This window comes from Herpailurus yagouaroundi, unplaced genomic scaffold (assembly GCF_014898765.1).
Source record: "Herpailurus yagouaroundi ecotype Mexico unplaced genomic scaffold, PumYag 197, whole genome shotgun sequence".
In the NCBI taxonomy this organism is placed as follows: Eukaryota; Metazoa; Chordata; class Mammalia; order Carnivora; family Felidae; genus Herpailurus; species Herpailurus yagouaroundi.
Genome location: NW_024412428.1, coordinates 9,465,204 through 9,492,071, shown reverse-complemented (window position 1 = coordinate 9,492,071; position 26,868 = coordinate 9,465,204). Strand labels below are relative to the sequence as shown.

Sequence of the window (26,868 nt, the reverse complement as noted above, 5' to 3'; positions counted from 1 at the left end):
ATTAAATGTTATATATAAATATAATATATAAATAAATAAAATATACAAATAAATATATAAAAATATAATATATAATATATAACATAAATAAATATAAAATATAAAATATATAATAATAAATATATATATAAACAATGTTACATTAAAAACAGCAACAATTTTTCTTTTCTTTTTTTCTTTTGCACTAGAGGTGCTGGCAGAAACACAAATACAAAGAGTATTTATTTATTCATTTATTTATTTTTAAAGTTTATTTTTAGAGAGACGGCATGAGCGGTGGAGGGGCAGAGAAAGGAGAGACTCTCAAGCAGGCTCTGAGCTGTCAGCACAGAGCCTGACGCAGGGCCTGACACGGGGCTTGAACCCACAAACCGCGAGATCGTGACCTGAGCTGAAATCAAGAGTTGGACGCTTAACCAACAAAGCCACGCAGACACCCCTAAAGACAAAGAATGTTTAATTTGAACACTTAGTTTCGTGTCTATGTGGTAGACATTTGGTAGATATTTGCTGGAAAAGTGAATAATTAAAGCCATAATTAAAATAATTAAAACAAAGCCTATTGCTTTTTTACTATTCAGCTCTGTTCTGCAATTTATTATTTATTCAACAAACATTATACCCACTTGACGAGCACATCAAAGACACTGAGAATACAACTTTAAAATATGTATGTAATTCCTATCCTTATGTAACTTTTCTACTTAACCATCTGTGTAACCTAGGGCGATGCCTTCACAGTCCCTTTCTTCATGTAAAATTAGAGGAACAACAGCCTTCCTGAATATCCCTGTGGGGATGTTGTGAAAATGAAGTAACATAATATGATTTGTAAACTATTAAGTTGTATACTAACACATCATCTATAAACTATATCAGGTGGAATGCAAGTAACAGAAAGCCTCCCTCAAAATGGTTTAAACCATTAAGCGAATTGGCTAGCTCAAGTGACCAAAAATGGCTTCAGGTAAGGCTTGATCCAGTACCACAACAATGTCAACCAAGAATCTTTCCAGTTTTTCACTTTGCCCTTTTTTTTGGTGTCAAATTCTCAGGCTTACTCCCTTAAGGCCCCCTATGGCATCCAGTAGCTCTCAGAGCTGGTATTTCCTCATTCTCGTCCAGAAGGGAAGAGAACACCCCTGCCCAGGCCTTCCAAGAAAAACCTGAAGATTCATTCTGATTGGGCCCCCTTAGGTCACATGTCCACTCTGCAACCAATGTCTACGTCCAGAAAAATGGAAGGCACTTATTGGCTTAGCTTACACTATACGCCCTATCCCTGGAGATGGGGGTGAAACCAGGTCCTGGAACCTCATGGACCCCCCCAGGGGAAACTGGTTGGCTGCTGGTAAGAGAGTGAGGGTGGAAGAGAATAGACAATAAATATGTGACCAACGAGCTGACCAATTAGCTGCATTTGAAAAAAGAGCCAGTTATAATGCTGGAAATCCGTTTTATGGTCCCAGGTAAACTGAAAAAGAACTCAATCTTTGGAAAAATTGGAGACATGAAGAGACGTACTCTGATGTGCATAAATGTTATTGACATATATATGCTCTGAAAAGTAAGATAATAAAGAGAATCATTTACATAACCCACTATTTTACTCTTAATAGTGGCCGTATAGTTTAAGGGACTTTTTGACATTTATTAAAATTATTAGAGAAAAATAAGGGCCTGTATGTCTGGTAATAGACAACTTTCAAGGATCTTTTTAAAAAGATTTTCCTGTTTGGGGCGCCTGGGTGGCGCAGTCGGTTAAGCGTCCGACTTCAGCCAGGTCACGATCTCGCGGTCCGGGAGTTCGAGCCCCGCGTCGGGCTCTGGGCTGATGGCTCAGAGCCTGGAGCCTGTTTCCGATTCTGTGTCTCCCTCTCTCTCTGCCCCTCCCCCGTTCATGCTCTGTCTCTCTCTGTCCCAAAAATAAATAAAAAAAAACGTTGAAAAAAAAATTTAAAAAGATTTTCCTGTTTAAATCTCTTATTCAAATCACTAGTTAGTGAGATATAAAGTCGGTTAGTCAGTTTAATACAGTCAGATTGCTCATTTCCTTAAAGAGGTAAAATACATTTCACCTCCGAATGATTTATCTGGATATGGTTTTGCCAACCCCTAGGTCAGCCTTATACGTATACACAAAAGAAAAGGAAGTCTAACCTGTAAAACCTGTGAAGTGATAGGAATCTTCACTGAAGGTATCGCAGAGGCCCTAAGGGAGGCCCTACACACAGCAACACATCCAAACGAACAATTCTTCGTAGTCGACCATTCCCCGCTACATGGGCAGGAGACAAATGGGGTTCCTCACCCCATATGCCTCTTGCATCTGGGTCACATCCAGCGGCAGGAGAGATCCACATCAAGTGGTTACGAAGCATCTCTTCATCGGTGGAACTTACGGCCATTATATTCACTACATGCTTGAGATGTGACACCCCCCTGACTAAGTCATCAGAGAGAACTCAGGGAAGCAGGTGGCTTGCTAAACAGACCCACTAATGGCATCAGTACCTTGCCGAGCTCAGAAAATGCCAGTTCTTCGCCAACGAGCCGAGATCCTTTCTCTTAAGACCAAACGCAGACATTCCAAGGGAGGTCCCAAGGGGGTTCCAGATTTCTCAGTGGGAGAAAAGTGATCTGTCACTATTTGAGGGAACGGGCTATTGGGATTGTGGTACCAACCGTCAAGGCAACTGCCATAGCCATGACATAAATGTTGGTGGGTGGTTTTCACACCACACTCCACAGAGTGTTCCCTGAAGCCTCCTCCCAGGCGTGAGGGAGAAGGGAAGCAGATTCTGGAGTCCCTGCCCTTGCTTCAATCACAGGGCTTCATTTTATCTTTTACATCTCGAACTTGACTCCAAGCCTTGCTTTTTCAAGATGGTGGCCGAAACACGTACAACTGCCTCCCCTCCAGGATCAGGTTTTCAGAGATGATAGAAAATGGATGTGATGTAACAACACTCAGAAAACTCAGAAGGGGGGGGGGGTTTAGTGACCCAGAAACTGTGAAAATCCCTCAAAGATGGAAAAGACCACATGCAAGGGAAAAGGAACAGCCTAAGATGTGTTGCAGGACAAGAGGGGCCTGCAACAGAGGTACAGCAGTGAATATGTGTCTCACCTGGTGGGTGGAAGCAAGGAGCCGGGATGGTTTAGACACAAGGGTGTGGTGCTTATGGGGAGGGAAGACCAGAGCCCGGCTGGACCCATTTCTCCCCACCGTCTCTGTGAGCAGAGTAGAGCGGCCTCTTGCTGTCAGCAGTCTGGGCAGTGTTCGGGTACATCCTGTTAATAAATAAAACCCAGTGGGTGAACCAAATACCCAAACAGATGCAGGTGAGGGAAGGAGGAAAGTCCTCTAGAGAGCAGCTCATAGGGATAAAGAAACGGAACATAAGAAAGGACAAGTGAGAAATACATGTTATAAACCCTGGGGATCTTTAACAGTTCCAGGAGGAAAAAAACAGAGAAGGGAGCAGAAGTGACATTTAAAGAAACGAGGGAGGGGCGCCTGGGTAGCTCAGTTGGTCAAGCGTCTGACTTTAACTCAGGTCATGATCTCACAGTTCCTGAGTTCGAGCCCCGCGTCAGGCTCTGTGCTGGCAGCTCAAAGCCTGGAGCCTGCTTCAGACTCTGTGTCTCCCTCCCTCTCTGTCTGCCCTTACGTGCTCACTCTCTGTCCCTCTCTCAAAAATAAATAAACATTAAAAACATTTTTAAATGGTTAGATTAAAGAAATGAGAGAAAAGAATTTCCTAAAACTTAAGTCCTCAAAATGAATGTATCTGGAAGGACATAACAGGGCTTATTTATTTATTTATTTATTTATTCATATATTTAAATAATAAATTTAAATTATTTATTTATAGAGCATGAGTGAGGAGAGGGGCAGAAGGGGAGAGAGAGAGAATCTTAAGCAGACTCCACACTCAGTGTGGAGCCAGACTTGGGGTTTGATCCCACGACCCTGGGATCATGACCTGAGTTGAAATCAGGAGTCAGATGCTCAGCTGACTGAGCCACCACCCAGGTACCCGAAAACAGGATAGACTTAAAAACAAAATGAAACAAACCCACCCCTATTGACATTGGAGTAAAACGTCAGAATATTAAGCATAAAGAAAAACTGCTAGAATCTTCCAGAGAAAAAGCAGATCATGTGCTTCAGAATGTGAAACAGTCTGACATCACACTTCATCAGCAGCACCCAGAACAAGAATACAACGGGGTAGTAACTTCATGAAATGCTGAGGAAAAGTGACCTTGTTCTAGAATTCTCTATGCAACCAACCTATCAAGCTATCTTTCCAGTGTGAGGGCAAAAGTAAGAAATTTGGGGACGTATGAGAGCTGAGAAAGTGTCCTACCCACAGACTTACCTGAAAGAATTACCCAAAGATGTAGTCCAACCAGAAGAAAAATCAACTAGGAGTTGTTAAAAAGAAAAAGGGAGGGGCGCCTGGGTGGCGCAGTCGGTTGAGCGTCCGACTTCAGCCAGGTCACGATCTCGCGGTCCGGGAGTTCGAGCCCTGCGTCGGGCTCTGGGCTGATGGCTCAGAGCCTGGAGCCTGTTTCCGATTCTGTGTCTCCCTCTCTCTCTGCCCCTCCCCCGTTCATGCTCTGTCTCTCTCTGTCCCAAAAATAAATATTGAAAAAAAAAATTAAAAAAAAAAAAAAAAGAAAAAGGGATGGGGGGCAAGTTTCTGCTCTATGATACCTCTGGCCAATGTCCCCGCGGCCAACTCTCTGTCCACAGCGTGTGTCTTCACTTACCCTCTGATGAGCAAAGTCAGTCTAGGGAGTGGCCCTGACCATCCCCTAATAGGCACTGTCTGTCCTCTCTGCCATCCATGATGAGGCAGAAGAGATCATCCATCGGATAGATGGTCACGGGGAAGGGGCCAGACACCTGCCCCTTTGACCTCGTCAGACCAAGCATCTGCTGGGAAGGGTCCTCAAGGCGTCCTCACACACTGCAGAGGTGCACTCTCCTCGATGGAGAACACCTCATTGCCTCCCTCTCTCCCCACCAGTTCTCAACTCAACCTTTACCCAGAAATCCTCTTTCTCTGTCTCTTTCTCTCTCTCTGTTAACTTTTTAACAACTTTTACAAAGCTGCAGTGAAATATACAGAACATAAAACTTCCATTTTAACCATTACCAGTCTTTGTGAGTTTTTAATTTGGGGAAAACAACCATAACATAAAATTGACCATGTAACCATTTTTAAGTGTGCGATTCAGTGGCCTTCAGTACATTCGTGCTCGTGTGTCGCCATCACCGCCATCCATCTCCAGAACTTTCCCACCATCCCAAACTGAAACTCTGTTCCCATTAAACACAACTCCCCATCCGCTCCGCCCCACCAAATCCCTGGCAACAGGGATTACTTTCTGTCTCTATTAATTTGACTCCTTGAGATACCTCATATGAGTGAAACCATACAGCATTTGCCTTTTTGCGTCTGGCTGATTTCACTTGATGGATGTTTATAAGGTTAATCTATGTTGTAGCACAGGACAGAAGTTCCTTCCTTTTCAAAGCTAGGTAATATTCCGTTGTAGGGATGTACCACATTTTATTTACCTATTCGTCATCAGTGGACATTTGGGTTGTCTCCACCTTTTAGCTACTGTGAATCATGCTACTGAGACCAAGTATTGGTTCGAGTTCCTGCTTTCAATCCTTTTGCGTATATACTCAGAATTGCTGGATCATGCAGTAACTGTTTAATTGTTTGAGGAACCGCCATCTTGTTTTCCACAGCAGCTGGACCATTTTAGAGTCCCACCAGCAGCGCCCAAAGACTCCAGTTTCTCCTTATCCTCCCGAACACTTGTTATGCTCTGGTTTATTGGGAGGGGTGGGGTGTTTTTTTTATGATAGCCACATGAACGGAGGTGAAGTGCGATCTCACTGTGGTTTTGGTTTGCATTTCCCTGATTAGTGAGGTTGAGTCCCTTTTTACATGCATGTTGGCCACCTATATGTATGTCTTTTCTGGAGAAATGTCTGTTCAAGTCCTTTGCCCGTTTTTTACGGAGGTTTTCTTTTGTTGCTGTTGAGTTGTAAAAGTTCTTCACATATCCTGGTTATAAATCCCTTAGTAGCCATATTCTTTGCAAGTATCGTCTCGGAGTCCAACGGTTACCTTGGCCCTCTTTGGATTGTGTCCTCCGATGCACAGGAAACCCTCTCTGGTCGCCCCCACCACCTGCGCGGAGCCCCTTTGCTCAGGCTACCCCGCACCCCCCACCCAGTTAGCTGGTGTTGGGGCTTCCCGGGCTCCATCTTGGTGGTGGGTAGGAGAACAATGGGTGTTTCAGTTTTACTGGCTGTGATTTCAGCCCCCCGGCGGGGCTGCCCCAGGCCAGCTGCCCACACACCTAAAGATCAAGATAATAGCCTACCATCAGGAATTGCTAACAGCTTTTTTAAAACACGGAAATGGGTTGTGAGCTTATTTTAGGGACACTTTTTTTTTTTTTTTTTTTTTTTTAAGAAAAAGCAACCCGTATTTTTGAAAACCTAGGGAATGTAACAACTCCTGGGTCCCAGCCTGAGGGAAAGGCTCTGCTGAAGAGTGGTTGGCAGCAGCTGAACAAGAGAACAAGGCAAGTGTGTGCCCGAAGCCTGTGAGGGAGACAGGGGGGACGGCGTGAGGTAACCCAGGTCAGGAAACACACCCGTGGGCTCCGCTCTAGGCCCCACCCCCTCCGGGAAGCCTCTGGTTTGGGTCCAAGGTCGTCCTTGGCCTCCTCTGGGTAAGGCCACCTGACACAGAAGAGAGAGCACAGGGGAATAAGGAGACGGACAGCTGTCCGGGCCCCACGCAACTGTCATGATTCGGGGCTGCCCCTCCCTGCCCTGAGCCTCAGTTTCGTGCGTAGAAAATCAAATCAATAATTGTTATAAGTCTTACTCGTTTGTTATATGATACAATTTACACAGGGCTTCGTCTGCATTATCCAATTTAAAAAATACTACAGAGCGACGCACTTCGAAAATAATAAAATGCTTAACATATGTAAGAAATTCTTTTCTGTCTTTGAAAACTGCTCTGGGTGGTTCCGCTATTGTTTAGTTAAGAGAATTACACAATTTCGAGACACGGTTCCTTATCTTGTGTAGACTGAGAGGCAATTAAACAATTATTCATGTCAGAATGTGAGGTAAGGAGAGGGCTGCTTCAAAGGGTCCACTTGACAAAGTGGAAAGCAGTTGAGTAGAAACAGAGAGCAGTATATAATTTCCTTCTGGAATATCCACTCCATATGGCCCAGAGCAAGAATTTCAAACTCATCTGCGGGGAGAAAGAGACAGAAATAAAAACATCAACTCTGTTGCTCTGATTTCTTTCAGCCATTTTCTGAATAGCCTATGGAAGCCGTCCATTACTTTAAACAGAAATCCACTAAGAGACTCCAAGGGTGTTGTTTTTTTTTTTTTTTTTCTCTGCGCAGAGGGATTGTTCAGTCATGAATCAGTGTCTTTTTTCCAAAAGGAAGGTGCCAGCAACAAACGTTGGTTATAAAAAGGACACGAAACCTTAGCCTTCTCTTCATTGTCCTCTATCACCTCCAAATGCCAGCAGCAGAGATAACCAGAGGACACAGGGCACTGAAGGCACCCACCCCACAGCCCGCTGGCCAGGTGACCAGGCCCCCAGCTCCCCTTGCGGAAGAATGGCAAGTTCACGGCAAATATGTCTGCACATAAACCAATGCCGCCCCCTCACTGGCTCTACCGCTGTTCACCCCGAACCTGGGGGGTCGCCCTCCACCTTCGGCTCTTCTTCCGTGGGTATTCTTGTACTCCAGTGCCCAGGAAATAGAAAATCTTCCCCAGGCTTGCCCTACTGAGACGAGCAGTTCTGCCATCTGCTCCCACGTGCGATCTTCACCCAGCCTGGACCCGCAACCCAAAGCGATTTCAAAATGACTCCAATCTTGTACTCATTTTCCCAAAAACCAAAGGGGACCCATGGGCATCATCCACAGCATACCTCAGGGAAGTATCCTGATGTATTTCCGCCCACCCCACAGCTTCTCACCCCACGACTGTACCCGAAGCTCGTCCAAACACCCAGCCCCCTTGCCTCTTTCCTCTCCTCTCCCTCCAGCGTTTATTCCTGTAGCTGGACCAAGCGTCTACCCCACTAGGTTTCTCACTCTTTGGAGGAGGGCACGGGCAGTGACTGGGCTTGGCTCTCACGGGAGTGTCTGGTGGGCTGAGCGGGTGGATGGGGGCTGGGAACACTGTTCCTGTACAACTGGGTGGGTGGGTGGGTGGGGGCTGGGAACACTGGGTACACTCTTCTACCAGCCTTCAGAGCTTCCGTTCCTTGGCCTCCTCCGAGCCACCCAAAACCTGAGCTCCCGCCAGGATGTCCAGAGGAAGTGGCCGCACCAAGGAAAGCCTGGTTGGAAAGATCTGGAGAACGCTAAAGAAATTGCTCCTCACCCCCTCCCCACCGCCACGGCAGCCCCTCCCTACGCTGCCTTTTGGAATCAACTTTTCCCAGCCTGAAAGATGGTGATGGGGACCGCTCCTGCCACAGAGGGGTTTATCGTAAGCCCGCCCCAAGGGCATGCCTCCCACGGAGCGCCACTGGGTGGTTCTGCACCACTGTGCTCATTTCTGAAATCTTTCTCATTACAACCTCAGGGAGGTAGAGGGGACAGAACTGAAGAGAGAGGTGGGGGCCAAGCTGGGACTTCTTCTTCTTCTTTTTTTTTTTTTTTTTTTTTAATAAATGTCACCTTGGCTGCAAGGACAGCTGTTACCATTTGAAAGGATGTCTCAAATGAGCATTTGGCGTTCCTAGTAAACCTCGCTGTAATACGTGGCTTTTAGCATTAGTCATCTCCCTGATGGGAAAGAAGTTGGAAATTCAGAAATAAGGATATTGCAGAATGGGACCGTGTGGTTCACGAAACCACAGGGGAAAGGGTGGGGAAGCAGCCGGTGCCCTGCTTAAAGCCACAAACCATTATTTCTGCTTAAAATCCAGAGTCCGAGTGAAGCAAGCGGAGAAGGTTAAGATCTGAGTGAAAATTAACTGAGGCTAGCTCTGCCGTGTGGATTCTGAGAACGTGCGCGCTGTATCAGAATGCAAACCACCTTCGCGCCCCTTCCGTGAGCGGCGCCGAGGAAAGAGTAGGCATGAATAAGGGATAAAGCTAAAGAAAAAATGCTGGGGCACCTGAGTGGCTCAGTCGGCTGAGCGTCCCGACCAACTCTTGATTTCTGCTCAGGTCACGATCTTACGTTTCATGGGATGGAGCCCCACGTCAGGCAGAGCCTGCTAGGGATTCTCCCTCTCCCTCTCTCTCTTCTCCCCTCCCCGCCAAATAAACAAACGTTAAAAAATGCTAATTATTGGTGCAAAATGGCAAGAAAATTTTGTGGAATGACTTTCCTTGTGGAGCCCCGAACAAACCAGATGTGCGAGCTAGGTGCAAATGCTCCTGGAAATGAACGGACTTCTTTCCCTGGGGCTGTGAAGTCTGCTGTGTGTAAGCCTTAGTTCTCATGCTCCCCCCTGGCCGGGGTGAGTCATTCTAGAATGCAGGATGCAATCATCATGCTCATGCACTCATGCAAACCCACTGGCCTCCACCCAGAAAGACCGTGGGTGTTCTGACCTCCTTTCTCCTGTCAAGGTCTCTGGGAAGTCATGTCCTCTTCTTGGCGATTAATAAAGGTTTCTGGTCTCTTTCCAGCTTGTGACTTAATGGCCTTAATTTGCCACCATTTCTGTTGCTAATGGTCACTCTGGTGTCTGTATCAGCCCAATTGTTCTTCCAGCTGTTGGTGTTGGCCTTCCTGTACCAGAAGCTCACAGACAGGGGGGAGCGGGGTCTCCCCACCAGGGTTTCTAGTAAAAAGAGGGGCCCCTGCGTTCTCAGATTGTTGTTGAATTTCCGCCGGTGGAGCTAACCACAAGATTTCCCGCGGTTGAAGGAAATACGAGGGGACCGTCCCCAGGACGCCCAACACGCCTCCCTCAACAACACTCAACTCGTGCTCCGGGACAGATGCTGAGAACAGGAAATCTATACCCAGGAATTGGCGAAATGCTCTCCATGTCTGAGCTCATTTGATCTTTGCTTCGGCCACACGAGGTGGGTGCCATTAGGATTCCTGTTTCACAGATGAGGACGCAGATGTGCGGAGACCCTGATCTCTCATGTTGAGGGGGCAGGGGCAGCCCATCTGTTCTTCATGTTCAAGAGGAATTTTCACTGCGTTGCAGTGACCAACGCTCCTTTTCATCCTTCTGTCTGTCAAGTGTCCTTGGGGTTCATCAAGGCAGTGGCCTTCCAGGAGACATCGCTGGCACCGCCTGACGCGTAGGTGGACATTAGGCCTCACCACGTTACATGCACCGATAGCTCTTGGTTTTCTTTTGGTTACGGCGCAGTTCAAAAATGCAAATAAAGGGAGCGCCTGGGTGGCTCAGTCGGTTGAGCGTCCGACTTCGGCTCAGGTCACGATCTCACGGTCCGTGAGTTCGAGCCCCGCGTCAGGCTCTGTGCCGACCGCTCAGAGCCTGGAGCCTGCTTCCGATTCTGTGTCTCCCTCTCTCTCTGACCCTCCCCCGTTCATGCTCTGTCTCTGTCTCAAAAATAAATAAACGTTAAAAAAAAATTAAAAAAAATGCAAATAAAGGCTCCAGGAACAGGAAGTGCAGCCCGAAGAGTGACAAAGCCTAAGATATTGAGTATGTACTATTACTGTGCTGTGTTCAGTGAGGACCCGGTCTTCATAACAACCCTAGGAAATAGGGACTATTATTATCCTCATTTTCTAGGCACAGAGAAGTAAAGCGACTTGTGCAAGATTGCACAGCTCTTTTTTTTTTTTTTAATGTTTTATTTATTTTTGAGAGACGGATCGCAAGCAGGGGAGGGGCAGAGAGAGCGGGAGACACAGAATCCAAAGCAGGCTCCAGGCTCTGAGCTGTCCGCACAGAGCCCAACGCGGGGCTCGAACTCATGGACCGTGAGATCACGACCCGAGCCGAAGTCAGATGCTTAAGCGACTGAGCCACGCAGGCGCCCGAGATTGCACAGCTCTTAAGTGGAGAGGCCAGCATTCAAATCCAACAATAGTGTGAGCCTGTTCCCTGCAAATGCCAGATGCAACAAAGCTTTCAATCTTTGTTTCTCATCACACTTTAGAAAAGAACCCACCCAAAACACCAAAATTCAAATAAGACGTGAGAAGTACTTAGAACAAGGGCTCAAGACCAAAGGAGTGCTGTGGAGTCCAGGCTTTGGGCCTGGTCCCTCCTCTCAGTTCAGCAATGAACATGATACTACACATAAAAGTGTCACAAAATACAAAGAAGCAAGTGCCCCAAGAAGGACACAAACACAGCCCTGTGGGAGCTTAGGTGACAAAAAGGCTCCCCACCCGCTCCTTCTTCACAGAAGAGGCACCATTGAACTGGGTCTTGTATAATCACTAGGATCTCCAGGGACGGACGTGGGAAAGACAGGAGCATCGTAGGAAGAAAAAAAAAAAAAAAACCAACTTTGTGACCAAAGTGCTCTAGGGTCCAGAAATAGTGAGTTGCTGGGATTGGTGTCCCAAGGACAAAGAAGAGATGATTCCAAAAGAAAAGATGGCAGGATTTATGAGAACCATCGGCAGGTGAAGCTGGCGACATTTCCAGCATACTCAGGGTCACTGAAAAACCCTTGGTAATTGGCCCAGAGGGCAGAAGAACTCGGTGCCTGTTCGGCAGGATGTCCTGGTTTATACCTGCTGTCCTAGCATCCCATCCACTTAGTACCTCTGTCCACCCTCAAGAGGGTCCTTGCATGGACAGTAAATGATGCGGCTATCCTATACCTGGCCAATTGAAAGAACCAACAGGGAGGGCCCAGCACTTACGTGTATTGAAGATGCTTAAGAAGTTATGTCTTTAAAAGCCTGCATCACAATGCTAGCTAAGGCTTATGCGGAAGGTGGGATCATGGACATTTGTGCTTGCAAACAATTTGCAAGCACAGTGAGTTTTGACAGCCAGAATCACTTGTTCCGGGGGGGGGGGGCCCCCCCCACCGCCTTGGTCCGGGCCCAATTTTTCACAGAATAACCCCAGCCGGTGTCTATCACAAAGATATGCAGGGAAAGCCAGCCCCTTTGATTAAACACAAAACAAAACAAACAAACAAACAAACAAACAAAAACCCTCTATCCACAGCCATTTCTAGCAAGGAGAAAGCTTACCACAGGTTGAAAACACACTCTGACACAAACTGATTATCCTAATCTTTATCCAGGCACACTTTTGAGTTTAAAATAACTGAATTCAAAGCACTTAATTAAAACCAGATCGAGTTGTCAGGGAGTTTGAAAATCAAACACATCGGACTTTGAAACAATGAGACTGACTAGCTCCCCGGTAGACCAGCCAGCGAGTTTCTGCGGAGGAATCAGCCTATTTGTATCCATGGGCTAACATACTTTCAGGAAAGAGAGTAAATTGCAAAGTGTTTGCAGAACAGAGAGCTCTGAGTGCAGGGAGGTAGGGTGGGGGATAGAGCCCTTCTAGCCCTCCTTTCAACTTGGAAGTGGAATCTGTCTGCAGGGCTCCCCCAGGGGCGAGTGCAGACTCTTTTGGGGAAGTCTTATTTAGTTGATTGATGCTGTGTTGTTGCTGGCTTTTATTACTCGGTGAAGTTGAAAGGCCTGATGTTAACGCATCTCTGACTTCAAGTCTGGCTCTGCGCGCTCCCATTTAAACTTGCCTGGGTTTGGTCAGCGAATTTGGCTACATGTTCAGCTTGTGTGTTTCCGCCTTTCCCCAAGGTGCCAGGTATGGGCTGAGCATTGAGAGGGCGAGCCCGCTTTTTCTCTGGCTCTCTTGGGATTGTTCGGTGGGTTTTGTTCGTTGGAAAATGGACAAATAATGATAAATATTAATAAAGTGTCCTGCGCTCCCCTGGCGAAGCCTTACATTTAAAAGAATATGGAAATATGGGGCTTTGGGGTGGCTCAGTCGATTAAGCGTCCGAACTTGGCCAGGTCATGATCTCCTGGTTCATGAGTCTGAGCCCCGTGTCGGGCTCTGTGACGACAGCTCAGACCCTGGAGTCTGGAATCTGGAGCCCGGAGCCTGGAGCCTGGAGACTGCTTCTGATTCTGTGTCTCCCGCTTTCTCTGCCCCTCTCCCACTCACGCTCTGTTTCTCTCTCGCAAAAAATGAATAAACATGAAAAAAAATTTTTTTTAAGAATATGGAAAGAAAACAATGAAAATAAAGCAACTTGAACTAATTTACACTATGAATAGGGAATAAGGAGTTTGGACCTTCCCTAATTTTGGATTCCAGCTTCCAAACATTTCATAAATAAAATATGACTAGCTGCATGAAATTGCGAGGTATGTACCGTGTGAATTATATACACAGGGAGAGGTTGTTTTAAAAAGTTCCTGCTGGCAAAGCCAGACTTCTCGTTGCCACTTTTAACCTTGTCAAATAAAATCATTCCAGATAGGGAGGTTGGAGAGACTTCGTGGTACATTTTAATATGAAAGCTCAAAATCTGCACTCCAGAGTGGGGGAAAATCTGATTATATTCATTTACTTTCTATTAGGGGCGTCACATCCAGCTATATTTTTAAAGAGAGAAAAAGCATGGCATTTCCTTTGTACATGTATAGTATAAATGAACATTTGGAAGTCGGTATCAGGTGTCAGTGAAATGCCATATGACAGAAATAAGATCGCCTACATAAAAATATACGGTTGTACTCATAAATGCACATCTTTTTATCCTGATAAATATTATGACACATCTACCTAAAAGGTTATCTCATAAATAAAATCCAAGTCATTTGCAGATGCTGACGGTCTGAAAAGACCTCACGGTGGGGTTGAAAGAAAAAGCCTTCAAACATACTTGCTTCACTCTTAGAGAACTCTTGCATACTTAAAATGTGATAAGTTGAAAAAGGGCATAAACTACTATAACAAATTCTTGAGGGAAAGCAAGAAACTATTTACTCTAATTAGCGGGGGAGCTACTTTCATAGCGGAGGAATGCTGAAGACCTTGAGTTTATTGCAAACACATACCGCCTTTATTCAGAATCGAGTGGACAGAGCGCCTGGGTGCAAGTCTCTGTTCCAAACCCTCAAACAAAAATACACGAATGTCTACTGAACTCTTGACTGTGTGGTAGGTACTATTAGCTCCTGAGACATGAATGAGAAATACTGTAGTGGGCTGAGGTGATAGTACCTTTTGGGGAAAAGATACGTCCACAGCCTAATCCCTGGAAACTGCGATTATGATTTTATTTGGAAAAAGGGTCTTGCCAGATGTAATAAAATGAAGGACCTTTTAGATGAGTTCATCCTGGATTAGCTGTGTGCTCCCTAAGTTCAATGACAAGTGTCTTTATAAGAGACGCACAGGGAGAAGAGAAAGACAGAAAAGGTAGAGGCAGAGACGGAGGTGGTCCAACCACAGGTCGAGGAATATCCGAAACCACCAGATGCTGGAAGAAGCAAGGAAGGCTTCTCCCCTAAAGCCTTCAGAGGGAGACAGGACCCTGCCAACACCTTCATTTTGGATCTCCGACCTCCACAACTGTGGGAGAAGAAATTTCTGTTGTTTTAAGCGACCGAGTTTGTGGCAACCTGTTACAGCAGCCACAGGAAACTAATGCACACACCATCTGTATTAGTGGGTTGAAGGATTTGATGAGTAATGTGCATGCTGTGGTGGGCCTGGGCTGTACCCCCTGAGGGGCTTCAGCCTTGACCGGGTATGTCTGACACATTGGCGAGTTGGACCGGATCAAAGTGTTGAGAAAGCAGTACTAGGAAAATTCTTGCAAGGAAGTCCTTGTCTAGCAGGATTCTTACCCAGAGGCCCAGGCATCGGCTTCCAAGGTCCATAAGCTTCTGAGTTTGTCTCTGAAATGCTGGCGTGTGTGCATGTAGTTTGCCGTGAGAGGTTTCCAGGCTTTTATCACCTTTTCCAAAGGCTCTGTGACCGCCCAACCCCCCCCCCCCCCAGAAGTTAGGACTTGTGTCCTAAGAACCCAGAGGAAGAGCAGGACCCACTGGAAAAGCCTCCGTTGTCAGAGAAGAATAACCTTTCCGGGTACAAAGGTGTGGCTTTTACCTGGGGGGAGGGGTGGTGGTGGCCAAGGCTAGGTCTGAGACAATGACAGAAGACGTGAGCAGCAATCGAAAGGCTGGTACACCATATAGCCTTGCTTTGGGGGTCCCAGGAGGGACTAACGCAGCAGAGAAAGGCATTCTCCATCCCTCCGCCCAGCACCCCGCAAAGGGTTGGCACACTGAGAGGTTTCATAGCCACCAGTGGAGAATGGCTGACCCCTGCAGAGCAGAGCACTCACGAGATGCCCCTGCAGACACCCAGAAATCTGCAGGTAAAGGTTCAGGAGGCTAAACATCCTGCTGCAGCCCGAGGGGATCGCGGAGCCCAGCAGAACTCAGGTCGTAATGTTTTATAAACTCATTTCCTCCCCCAGACATGGGAACATTTGGGTACCACATGACTCTGACACAGGATCGGTACCCTCAAAAGATCACATACAAATGTACTTATGTCCATTGATGCTCATCACACTGGTGACAGATTTTAAGATTTAGTCCCACTTGAAAACCTCCTGCTAGATTCCTACGCGGATTCTCGTGACCAAAAGGGACGTGGTAACGCTCATTGCGTGACGTGCCCAGAGGACTGTGCTGTTCCCTGAACATCACACAGTGAAGAACCTCTGTGCATGGGGAGCGCACTGGGGGGTGATAAGAACATTCGCGTCTCCATGGATCGTGACCACACAATATTTTCAGACTCCTGGTAGACTTCTGCTGCGTGTGATGGTAGGCTAGTGAGGCCTTCTACCCTCCTGGGCTGATGCCGTGAGCATCTCTGTTCCAGATGACAACCCGGAGCCTTTTCACTGAGGTAAACAAGAAAATAGGATCTCTTCTCCAAACACTTGCCAAAAAAAAAAAAAAAAAAAAAAAAAAAAAAAACCACCCAAAAACCAAAAACCCCAAATGCATAGTTTTCGTCTTGCTTTGTTTTCATGGTCTCAACAGAGACAGGTAAAGGCTAGACAATATATTTATACAGAATGTTGTTTTGATAAAATAGAAAAGGAGCTTAGGGAGTTTCCATTTTGTGATTAGCTTAAAAAACAAAAAAGCTAAAGCCTCAGCCCTAGTCTCTATTGAAAAGGGAAAAAAAAAATCAGAAGAGAGGAACTTGTTGCAAACTGGAGTGAATGCTGGCTTCCCTCCGGCCCACTCAAGCCCGTCACCATGGAGACTCCTGAAGGTTCCAGGAATGACTCACGCGATTCGCTGGCGAAGCCTTTGAAATGGAAGCAGCACCCGAGCACAAAGGCAAAGTTAGACTGCAGCCCTTGAAGAATGAGCCTTTGACTCCTGACTGAAAGCCCTGGATGTGGAATCCGGGCTGTGGCCGGGCCCCCAGAATGGCCTTTCCTCCTTCCAGGTCCTTGTTATTAGGGACACTTGCTCCAGAGAGCAAAGGTCGGAAAACACTTTGGCTTTGGAGGGGGCTCTCCCACCACTGCTGGAGAGATATTGATGTCAACCCCCCCTGGGAGTGCAAAGGCTGGAAAGGAGAGGTTGTCGAGGTTGCCCGGGAGGCTGGGAGTGGGGAGGGTTGGGTCTCAGAGGCTGGGGAAGGAGGCTTCCAGAAGCACAGTGCTGGGGAACGTGTGCGGGTAGGCAGGCGCTATGGGCCAGGTGTTTTCCTGGGCGTCTGGAACTTACTGCCCCCCCCCCGCCCCCCCAACAGTCCCTCTGGCTGTGTGAGCTCTCACACTGGGCTCCTGCAGAACTCATGAATGCAGGCCCCGGGGAAGCCGGCCTGGGGCCCCACCCCCGCCACCTGACCAAGGATGTAAAGGCAGAGAGCCACAGAAAAAAGCTCAAAGTAGGGACTCGTCCTCTGCCCAGAGTTTTATCTGCTGAACACCCCTGAGAGCAGCCCGGGGAATCGGGGGTCCTGGGAAAGTGCCCTGCCCAGGGCTGCGGCCTGTGCCTCCCCCGGGGAATCTGGGCAGAAGAAACTTGGGCATGACCAGGATCTTCCTGAGGAAACTCCCCTGCCACACATTCAGGGTGCGTCTTTCTTTCTTTGTTAATTTTTTTTTTAACGTTTATTTATTTTTGAGAGAGAGAGAGAGAGACAGAGCATGAGTGGGGGAGGGGCAGAGAGAGGGGGAGACACAGAGTCGGAAGCAGGCTCCAGGCTCTGAGCTGTCAGCACAGAGCCCGACGCAGGGCTCGAACCCACAAATCGCGAGATCATGACCTGAGCCGAAGTCGGATGCTCAACCGACTGAGCCACCCAGGTGTCCCCGGGGATGCGTCTTTCTTAAGGGCCTCACTGATGCCGCAGGGCCCTCTTGTTCCAGGGCCCACGTCAGTGCCCCAACTTGGGGGGGGGGGGTTGCCACTCATGCCTTGGCCCTCCCTTGTCACAGGGCTTGCCTGAGGTATCGCGGCTGGCTCTGGGGACAGCCATGTCAGGCTGGGCTGTCCACTGGATGGATGGACGCAGCCACGCCCGCCAGCGCATTGGAAAAGCCTAAGGATGGAGAGAAGCTTCTGGGGCTGAGCCTTGTCTCAGACTGAACAAAAGCACCGAGTCTGAGACTCGAAGGGAACCTGCCAGGTTTGCCTCCCCAACACTTTCCTACGACCAGAATTCGAGTCCAAAATGCAGGGAAACGACCCCCTTTCTTCCCTGGAAGCTGTGTCTTCCTTCCTCCTCAACCCTAAATCTACATGCTGGTGACTGCAGACCTGCTTAGGCAGGAAAACAAATAAGAAATAAAGGTCTGAGCAGAAGCCGCAGACGTCTCCTCTCAACTATTTATTCTGATTTCTCGACAAGTGAGTTAATTGGATGGGCCCCCGTGACAGACATTCCATACTAAAATTCATAGCTTTCTGCCAAAACAACATATTGTGTGCTGCTATATTTTCCGTGCTGGAACTTGGAACTGACGTGGGTCTTGAGCAGTTTTATGTGGGAAAAGGGAGACCGAAGGCGTAAAACACAGGCGGCAGCTCCCGAGGTCCCAGGCCGGCCCGGGAAGAAGAGCCACAGGCCGGTCCCCTGCCCTTGGCCGCGGCCCCTGCTTCCTTTGCTGTTTTATTGCTGCCTGTGCTTTGCAGGGTTGCAGTTCAAAGGGAGCCGCGGGGAGTGAGAAGCAGATGTATCCCTGGCTGGGGCCTCCCTGCAGCCTGGGAAGGACGGGGCTGTCTGGCGGAGGCCTCCGTGGGCCTGGCTGTCCCTGGCGCTGTTGGGTCCTACCACGTGGCCCTGCCCCATGTCCCCATCCCTGTGCTCAGGGCCCACAAACAGGCACCGGGGTTTGGGGGACAGCGGGATGCCTGCTGACTGCTTCCCCAGGGAGGAAGGGCATGGCCAAGAGCAGGCTCAGGGCTCCAGGCACGTGCTCGCCAGCCTTCAGTGACCACCTGCGCCCCCCAGCGCTACCTGGGGGTGCCCTTCCTTTTCAGGCCCCTAGGACACAGTGATGTTTCCCCTCTGACACATCTCTGTCTTCATTTTCCAGGATTTCCTGTCTCATTTCCCTCCATCCGTCTGCCAGGGTCACCCACCATGCTTCTGCCTCCTGGGCCCCTTCTCTGGTCCCCTCACTTTCAAGGAGCACCATGCCGTGATGCCAAGACTGTGGATCTCCTCCCGGTACTGGGGGCTTCCCCCACTCCCTCTTCCCCACTCTCTGTAGCCTGCGCTGTTGGCACGAAACAGGCAGAGACGAGCCACTGCCCCCCTGGGAGACAGCAGCCTGGCGCTTTCCTTCCCGTCGAAGGAACCAGAACCTCAGCAGCGAGCGGGCAGACGCCAGCCTGGAGTGCACTAGCCAGAGACAAAAGGCAAGCCCCCGACTCCACAGAGCCCCACCTGCTCCCGGGGGCACACGCCGTGTGGATTCGCCAGTCCTCCGCTGTCACTGTTCCCTGCTCCCTAAGGATTTCCCCGACGTGACTTCATACGGTGTTCTTGTCCACGACCTCGAGCAGCGCCTAGCCTAACGGCATCCTCCCAGTTCTGCGGGTTCCTCCCTCCGCCTCTCTTGATGCGTCACCTCACCTTTCTCCCTGGCCCATCTCACCGCTGAACCTCCGGGTTCAGGTCGCAGTCCTCTTGTGGTCCCTTGTCCCCTGACACTACCCTCCCTCTGGGCATCCTCACCCACGTTCAGTTACCACTAATGCTTCCGGGCAGAGACTCTCTGGCCAGGAGTCCAAACACACACAGCGACTTCCGGCTGGACCTCTGGACCTCAAAGTTTTAAGGCGACTGAAATTCGGTATGTAGTGAATGAAACAGAGCGCCTGTCTTTACGAGTACCCTGTTCTTTGTCTGGGATCACCTGTCTTGAACTGGGCCCCCGTGCACCCAGTCACCCAGACACCTGGAGTCACCCCGGACCCTCCTTCCCATCATCATCACTGTGCCCAGCCCGTCCCCCGAATTGCACCTTCCAAACTACCACATGCCAGGCCCTGAGCTGGGCACACAGAACATCCCCACCACACTCTAGAGGACACACTCGTTTAACCCCTATCTTAACGATGAGAGCGGCAAGGGTCCGGAAGACCACCCAACGAGCCCCAAATCCCACAAGCGGTGAGTGGTGGCCTTGAGAACCACACTCAGATGAGCTGAACCCGGAAGAGAGGCACACGCCTCCCCGACTCAGCCACAGGCTGCTGTGCACAGTCGAGGACCCGTGAGGAAAAAAGAAGCCATTCCGTAAGGGAGAAAACTGAGGTTCAAGGCCATTCGGAGACCAGGCCCGGGCTCACCAGAGCGACACCCCTCGAGCCTTTGAGGGAATGGGATTCCAGAGCCTTCGGCGACGCTTTCTTCCGCCAAATGCTACCCGAGTTTATAATTCTTGTGGGAAGATTATTCCGGCGATGACGAACAGTCCCTCTGAGGGACTGCATGAAAGATCTAAGCTAGGTATTGAAAAGTCCTTTCCAGATCTGGAGAGCCAATAGACTCTGCACTCCCTTGCTGAGGGTGTCCACGAAAGCTCTCCCTCACTGTTTCGGGAAATCCTTTCCAGTGGCTCGGAGACCAAGGATAGGTGGAATGAGTTTGGAAGAATCCAAAACGAGGGTCACGCTGCTGCTGTGTCCCCGCCGTTGCTTTTGGCCCGCACACATATTTGATTTGGCACGCGTAGTGTTTCATGAAAATCCCAATCTCTGGCTTCTCCAGAAAGATCAGTTGGTATGACAACCCTGGGCTCTCTGTCCCAGTTGGCATCAGCCCCTGGTGGAGCAAGGCCAGCTTGTCTCCTTGGACAGGGCCCGCACGCCCCGGCCAGCTTAGCTACTGGTGTTACCTTCCTGGCCTCGTTAGCATGCGGGGGTGACGACCTCAGATGACACGGGTAAGGTCGGCCTTGCCAATGTGCACCTGGCCACATAGCCAAAATCTGGGCTGTGCCAAACTTTGTTAGACAGCACTGGAGCACACACGGCAAGCTGAACCGCTTCTGTGCTGGGAGGGCCCGACGCCCACCGTCTCCACGGAAACAGAGCCGGATCAAGGTGTCTTCCCGCCCAACCTTCTGAGGAGATCAGAAGCGCTTACCAGGTGTAGAAATACAAACTCACTTCTCAGAATGGCCGACTCCGTCGCGACGGAGTCGCCTGTTGATTTCCGCCTCGCGAAAAATCCAGAGCAGGCTGGAGTCTGACAGATAGAGCCCAATCGGCTGTTTACTCTGGTGCTAATCACAATCATGTTTACAGGAAAATGCCTTCATCTGCTTCCAGTGGCTCCAGCCACTCAGCCATGTGAGAGCTGTCTTCAAAGTCAATTGCCTGTCATTTTGCTGATTTATGTTGAGCAAACTGCAAGGACCCCTCGAGGTATTTGTAGCTAGCTTGATGATTCCCGGCTTATAAAGTGGCAGTGGGCAGAGTATTTCAGTTCAAATTCCCATCAAGACGGAATTTAAATCCCCAGCTCCGCTGCTCATATTTGCAATGTGAGCACTTTAGATAAGCAGAAACCATCACACCCTAAATGCTGGGGGGACGTACAACCCGGGTTTCTTCAAATGGAGCCCGAACCCAAATCTTTCAGACCTTGGCTAGGAAAGTGATTCTAGCAGTCTTTAAAATCGTGATCACATAGGCTGTTTCCCAGGAAATACTGGTGATGGAGGTAGGTCGGGAACAAGCAGGTAAGATTGGAGGAGGAGTCACTTACTGCCTGCCTGGATTCTTACATTGCAGCCAGCAGAATCTAATTTCTTTGGAATAACTTGCCTCTTTTAAAAACGAAAAATATTGCTGGAAAGGCTGACCTATTCAATTACTAACCCATTAGCTTCTGGTTTAACTTCAATTTTAATGGGGCACAACTTCCCTTCTGTGCCGATTTCTTCTCAACACCCCCCCCCACACCCCACCCCACCCCCTCCACAGGAAAGTGCTGGAAGGTTCCAGATCCCAGGGAGCTGGTCCTTCTCTGCTGATGCTGGAAGGTGAGACCGCAGGTTCTTTCTGAGAATCACGCACGTCCCACGGGCCTACTGTCCCAGCACCGGACCTCCAGGGGCTGAAAATGGGTATGTCTTTTATGCCCTCCTTTACAGCATCTGGAAGTCAAACGCAGATGATTTAAGGATTGCCCACAGCTTACACTGCTGCCTTTCTGCATTGCTTGCTCATTCAGCGTTTCGGATAATAAAGCCACACAACGTTAGGGCGGAAAGGAGATCCAGAGGCCTAGTGCAGCCCCTTCAGGTCCAGTGGCGTCCCCCAAATCAGTAGAGCCCAAGGATCCTTAAGAATCCAGACATGTGAGACTGAGTCATCCAAATTGCGGCGACTCCAAAAAGAGTGCCATTGACTCATCTTCCCGTCATCTTTCTCCTGCTCTCTCTTACAGAAACTGTGTGTTTCTTCCATCTAGAAAGGACTGCCCGGACGGACTATGCCATTACCTTCTTTATCCTTCTCTTTATAATCCAGCCGCCTTTCTCCGGGTTTCTGTCACCTGTCCTATTTAGCCCGTTCCAAACCAGCTACCTGTCCTTGGGCCATACAGGTGCTTCTCTGCGGCTGGCCTCACCGTCGATGCCCAGCCTGCACACCCGTCTCCCTCTTTACCCTTCCGCATAGGACGCTGGGTTCCTGGCTCCCTTGCTGGTGTGCTGTAATGCCTGGGAAGTGCCACTGGGTGGCAGTGTTTCAGAACATTCCCGAGCCGTGCGACGTGGCCTTGGGCTGGGTTGGGCTGGTGGTTTGTCTTTTCCAGCACAAACAGGGCTGTGGGAACAGGCAGAGAAAAGGGACAGACGCACGGTGCCGGGGAAAGCGAGTATTAGACACGATGGTAACGAGGGACAGAGGTCTGCGTACTGTCTGTGTACGCTCAGAGCTCGCTCTAGTCACAAAGCTGACATCTGCCATCATTCTGACAAAGGAATCTCAAATCCTAATGCTGTTTGGGAGGTGTCCTTGGAGAAAATGGCCATAACCCTCTGCCCTCCTCGTTTTGATTTTTTAACCGACCATTGGGCCCTGATTCATCCATAAAAACAACAACCAAAGGGGAAAAAAAAAGGCAATCCTCGTGAGCATTATGTGTTTGCTGGACAGGATAGTAATGGCCTAATCCTTCTAATGGCTTTGGTCACTGCAGGATATTAGCTATTAAAGGGGTCTGTTTATGGTGGGGGGGGGGGAGGGGGAATGTAGGGCCGTCTGCTGATTACAGCATGCATGAGGAATGGAAAAAAACATTTAAAGAGACACTGTCCGTTACTCGGACACAAATAATTTGCCTGTCATTTACGAGGTTTATTTAGAACTTGAATTTTACTATGTGAATTATTTGCACGGCCCGAACTCTAAATGCAATGTTTCAGACTGGAGACGGTCCCAGGAACTATTTGTTCCCACCCTCACCCTTTGCTGAAAAGAACTTCTCTGGAGACTAAAAGGAATGTGGCCTGAACGCTTCAGCATTTACATCATGGCTTGGATTCTGGGGAAGTCAAACCAAATGTTTTTATTATAAACAAGTCAGCCCAAGACCAAACTGTGAAACACCAGTTTGCTTTCCAAGCCTCCCACCCCAGCGCCAGCCTCCACACAGGAAATAGTCCTCTGTGTCCGACCAGGGGCCGGCCCCCTCTCCCGGTCCTCTCCCGTTGATTTAAGTTGTAGCATACCTTCCCTTCCAGGCCTGGCAGGGAAACAAAGTGAGATCTTCCCCAGGATCGGGAAGGACAGGGGTCCCTCGCTTTTCGGAAGTTCGTGCTAAGCCGCCTGGCTTTCCGGAAAGACCTTACAGGAGTACCTGTTTCGCTAACCACAAGAAACCAGAGGAGAAGTTTTGCTTTTACGAAAAAAGGCGGAGGCAAAAACAGCATTCGGCATGTTTGCCGTGAATCTTATAGAGGCAGCGGGGACCCCAAGAGGTGAGAGCGGCCCCCCGCAAGCTCCATCCCCGGGAAGAACATGCAGCATCTCGGCCTCAAGCCGCCCCAGCTTTGAACTGTGTCGAGGGGCACCTGAGCTTTCTCTGGAGTTATTCTGTGCATCCACTGGCAAGCTGTGTCCTAAGATATCAGGAAAGCCTCAGAGGGGTTTTTTCGGGGGGGACTGAGAGTGCTCAGATTTTCTTTTCCATATAAATTAATGGCGATTGTGTCTTTGCTTTTCGCTATTTCGGCTTACAGAAGATGTCATAGGAACTGTCTACTTTCAGATAGCGGGGGAAGCCTGTATCGGGAAATGAACGTAGGTACCCATTCAGAAGAGCTGGAGGCCGGCAGACCTCCCCTCCCAGAAGGGGTTAAGCCGAGACAGAGAGGTGAGTAGATCTCTGGCTTCCCCTCCTGGCCAGCCCCTGGCTCGAGCAGGGCAACCCAAGACGTCACATCTGCAGATTGTATGCCCCAGCTCTGTGACAAGGACGATGCTGAGGACGCATTCGGCATCAGTTCGTCCTATCGTCACGCGAAACCAAACATTCGGTCCCCGGACCAAGAGAATGTGAAGGCTCCGGGAGACATCGCTCCTGAATACTGAGAGGCGAATCCTGAAGGATGTAAGGTGGCAGAGGCTGTCCCAGAAGCGTCCCCAGCAGTAGATGATGCAGGTGTCCAGAGAGAGGCATGGTTGCTATGGTGGTGGAGTCATGTAAGCCTCGGAGGAGAAGTGAGATTCACACTGGAACTTGGGGGAGGAGTAGATTAGCCAAAAGAGCCTACGACGGAGGCAGGAGGGAGGGTGTTCCTGCAGGAAGAGCTTGGTTCGGGAGCAAGGTTCAGGAGACAGGAACATTTCTGAGTAAAAAGCTGTCACGTGTGGCTGAAGCCGAAGGGTCTGAGAAACGCAGCAGGGGAGGTGGGAGAAGTAAGTACAGGTCACATCTGGATTCCCTGTAGTTAGCTTGTGTGTGTGTGTGTGTGTGTGTGTGTGTGTGTGGCAGCGTTTTGTTTCGTTTTGTTTTGTTAAATTTAAGTTAGTTGACCTACAGTGGAGTCTTGGCTTCAGGAGTAGAGCCCAGTGATTCACCTCTTACATCGGACACCCAGTGCTCATCCCAAAAAGGGCCCTCCTTAATGCCCATTCACCATCCAGCCCATCCCCCCTACCCACCTCCCCTCCAGCAACCGTGTTTGTTCTCTGTATTCAAGAGTGTCTTATGGTTTGCGTCCCTCTCTGTTTATACCTTATTTTTCCTTCCCTTCCCCTATGTTCATCCGTTGAGTTTCACTATAGTTGCCTCTTTTTTTTGATTGCAAGGAAGAGAGCCCCCCAAATTACCTTAAGTGAAGGGGGTTGAATCCAAGATATGAGAGGTGAGGAAGCGCCCATGGCCCTGCTTCAAAGAAAAGCAGGGCCGGCCACACCGCCAAGCTCCCTAGACACAGGAGCGTGGTGTGGAAATCGAGTGTCTGAAAACATAGCATATTAATAGAAACCTTGAGGTCTGTAAGGCCAGCCAGTCAGAAGATGATTGTTACTGAAAAAACGGTTTGTTACTCAGAGTTCCCAAGAGAAGGGGGCATAATACACCACCCAGGGCCACGCAGGGACGCAGCGGGGCCAGTGGGGGCGACGGGAGGGAGGAGGAGGGGAGAACTGGGGGTAAGAGCCTTCACTGTGGAGAAGCCTGTATGTGAGAAGGAACGGGTGAGGCAGGGTAAGCAAGCTGAGGATTGGCTTGAGGGAGGAACTTCAGCAGGCAGTCATCTCAGCTCCCTGGCGCTGGGGCTGGGGCGGTGAGTGGAGGTGGATAGGGGCCCAGGGTGTGCGAGCAGAGAGAGGAGAGAGCGGGGGTGTGGGCTGGTTCGTCTTTGGAAAGCGCAGTCCTGGGTGAGCTGTTTAGAAGCTCTGGGCCTCACCGTGGGAAGGGCGGTCCCTGCAAGGTGTGCAAGGCCCCAGATGGCCAAGCCTCAGAATACAGAAAATCAAAAGACACGGTTGGGACACCAAGAGGACAGAGCGTGGCTCCAGCACTGCTGTCATCTTGTCCCTACGGCTGTCACTCCAGTGCAGATCAGGTGACTCATCCCCGCCCCTTGCTGACTCTCCTGGACCGTCCTGGCCGCAGCTGGGCTCCCAGGAGAGGACCGGATTGGTCCAGTCGCTTCCATCCATCAGCAGCTGCGGGAGCGGGTCAGACCTTAACGACAGGCCACCCACACTGGCTGCACCAAAAATCACGGGTGGGTCTCACGGCTCGGGGAGCTACGCTTAGAGCCCACTGGCTGGGGAAACCTGGAGGGGGAGGGGGAGGGGGGGGGGGGGGGGCAGCGACATCCTGAGGATTCCCGGAAGGAGAAGATACAAGCAGCCAGCCCCTCACTTGGCCTTTTCCACATAAAGCTTCTGAAAGGCCAGAAAGGAATCTGAGTTACAACTGCAGATGCACCGGAGAATTTCAAACAGGATGGGACAAGGGAAAGCGGTATTTTTATTTAAAGAAAAAGAAAAAGAAAAAGAAAAGGATGAATCTGGCAAAAATATAATGAGAAACGCATTGGAGAGGGAAGAGCCTGGAAACTGGAAGAATCATGAGGATCTTGCAATAAGTCCTCATGGCTCCGGGCACCTGGAGTGGGTGGTGACCACGGGGACAGGGAGGAAGGGGCAGTTCCCAGAGACCCGCTGGAGGAAGCATTGATGGAACTGGGGAGCTGAGAAGTAGCCAAAGAAGGAAAGGGAGAAAGGCGACCCAAGGCCAACACGGAGGCTGTCAAATGGGGGTGGGGGGTTGGGGGGGGGGGAGAGAAAATGCGTAACTAACAGAAACAGCAAATAAAAAAAGGAATGGCCGAGTGGGAGGCAGCGTGGCCCTCGCAAAGTGTCACCTCGCTGTTTAGTAACATACTTTTTAAAAAATGTTGGGGCGCCTGGGTGGCTCAGTCGGTTAAGCGTCCGACTTCAACTCAGGTCACGATCTCGCGGTCCGGGAGTTCGAGCCCCGCATCGGGCTCTGGGCTGATGGCTCAGAGCCTGGAGCCTGCTTCTGATTCTGTGTCTCCCTCTCTCTCTGCCCCTCCCCCATTCATGCTCTGTCTCTCTCTGTCTCAAAAATAAATAAACGTTAAAAAAATTTTTTTTAAATGTTTATTTATTTATTTTAAAAGAGAGAAAGCTTAAGCAGGGGAGGGGCAGAGAGAGAGGGAGGCAGAATCCCAAGAAGCTCCGTGCTGTCAGCACACAGCCCGACGCGGGGCTCTATCCCACAAAGCATGAGGTCGTGGCTGAGCTGAAATCAAGAGTGGGACATTTAACCA

General features: G+C 49.5%; 1 long non-coding RNA gene across 1 annotated transcript; it reads right to left on the bottom strand.

The window, feature by feature from the left end:
* Positions 1 to 1,961: 1,961 nt before the first annotated feature.
* On the bottom strand, positions 1,962 to 22,242 carry LOC121012815 (uncharacterized). Its single transcript, XR_005782328.1, has 3 exons — positions 21,750 to 22,242; positions 3,131 to 3,294; positions 1,962 to 2,917 (listed from the first exon to the last, which is right to left on the bottom strand). It is a non-coding gene; the product is annotated as an uncharacterized LOC121012815 (long non-coding RNA).
* Positions 22,243 to 26,868: the final 4,626 nt, after the last annotated feature.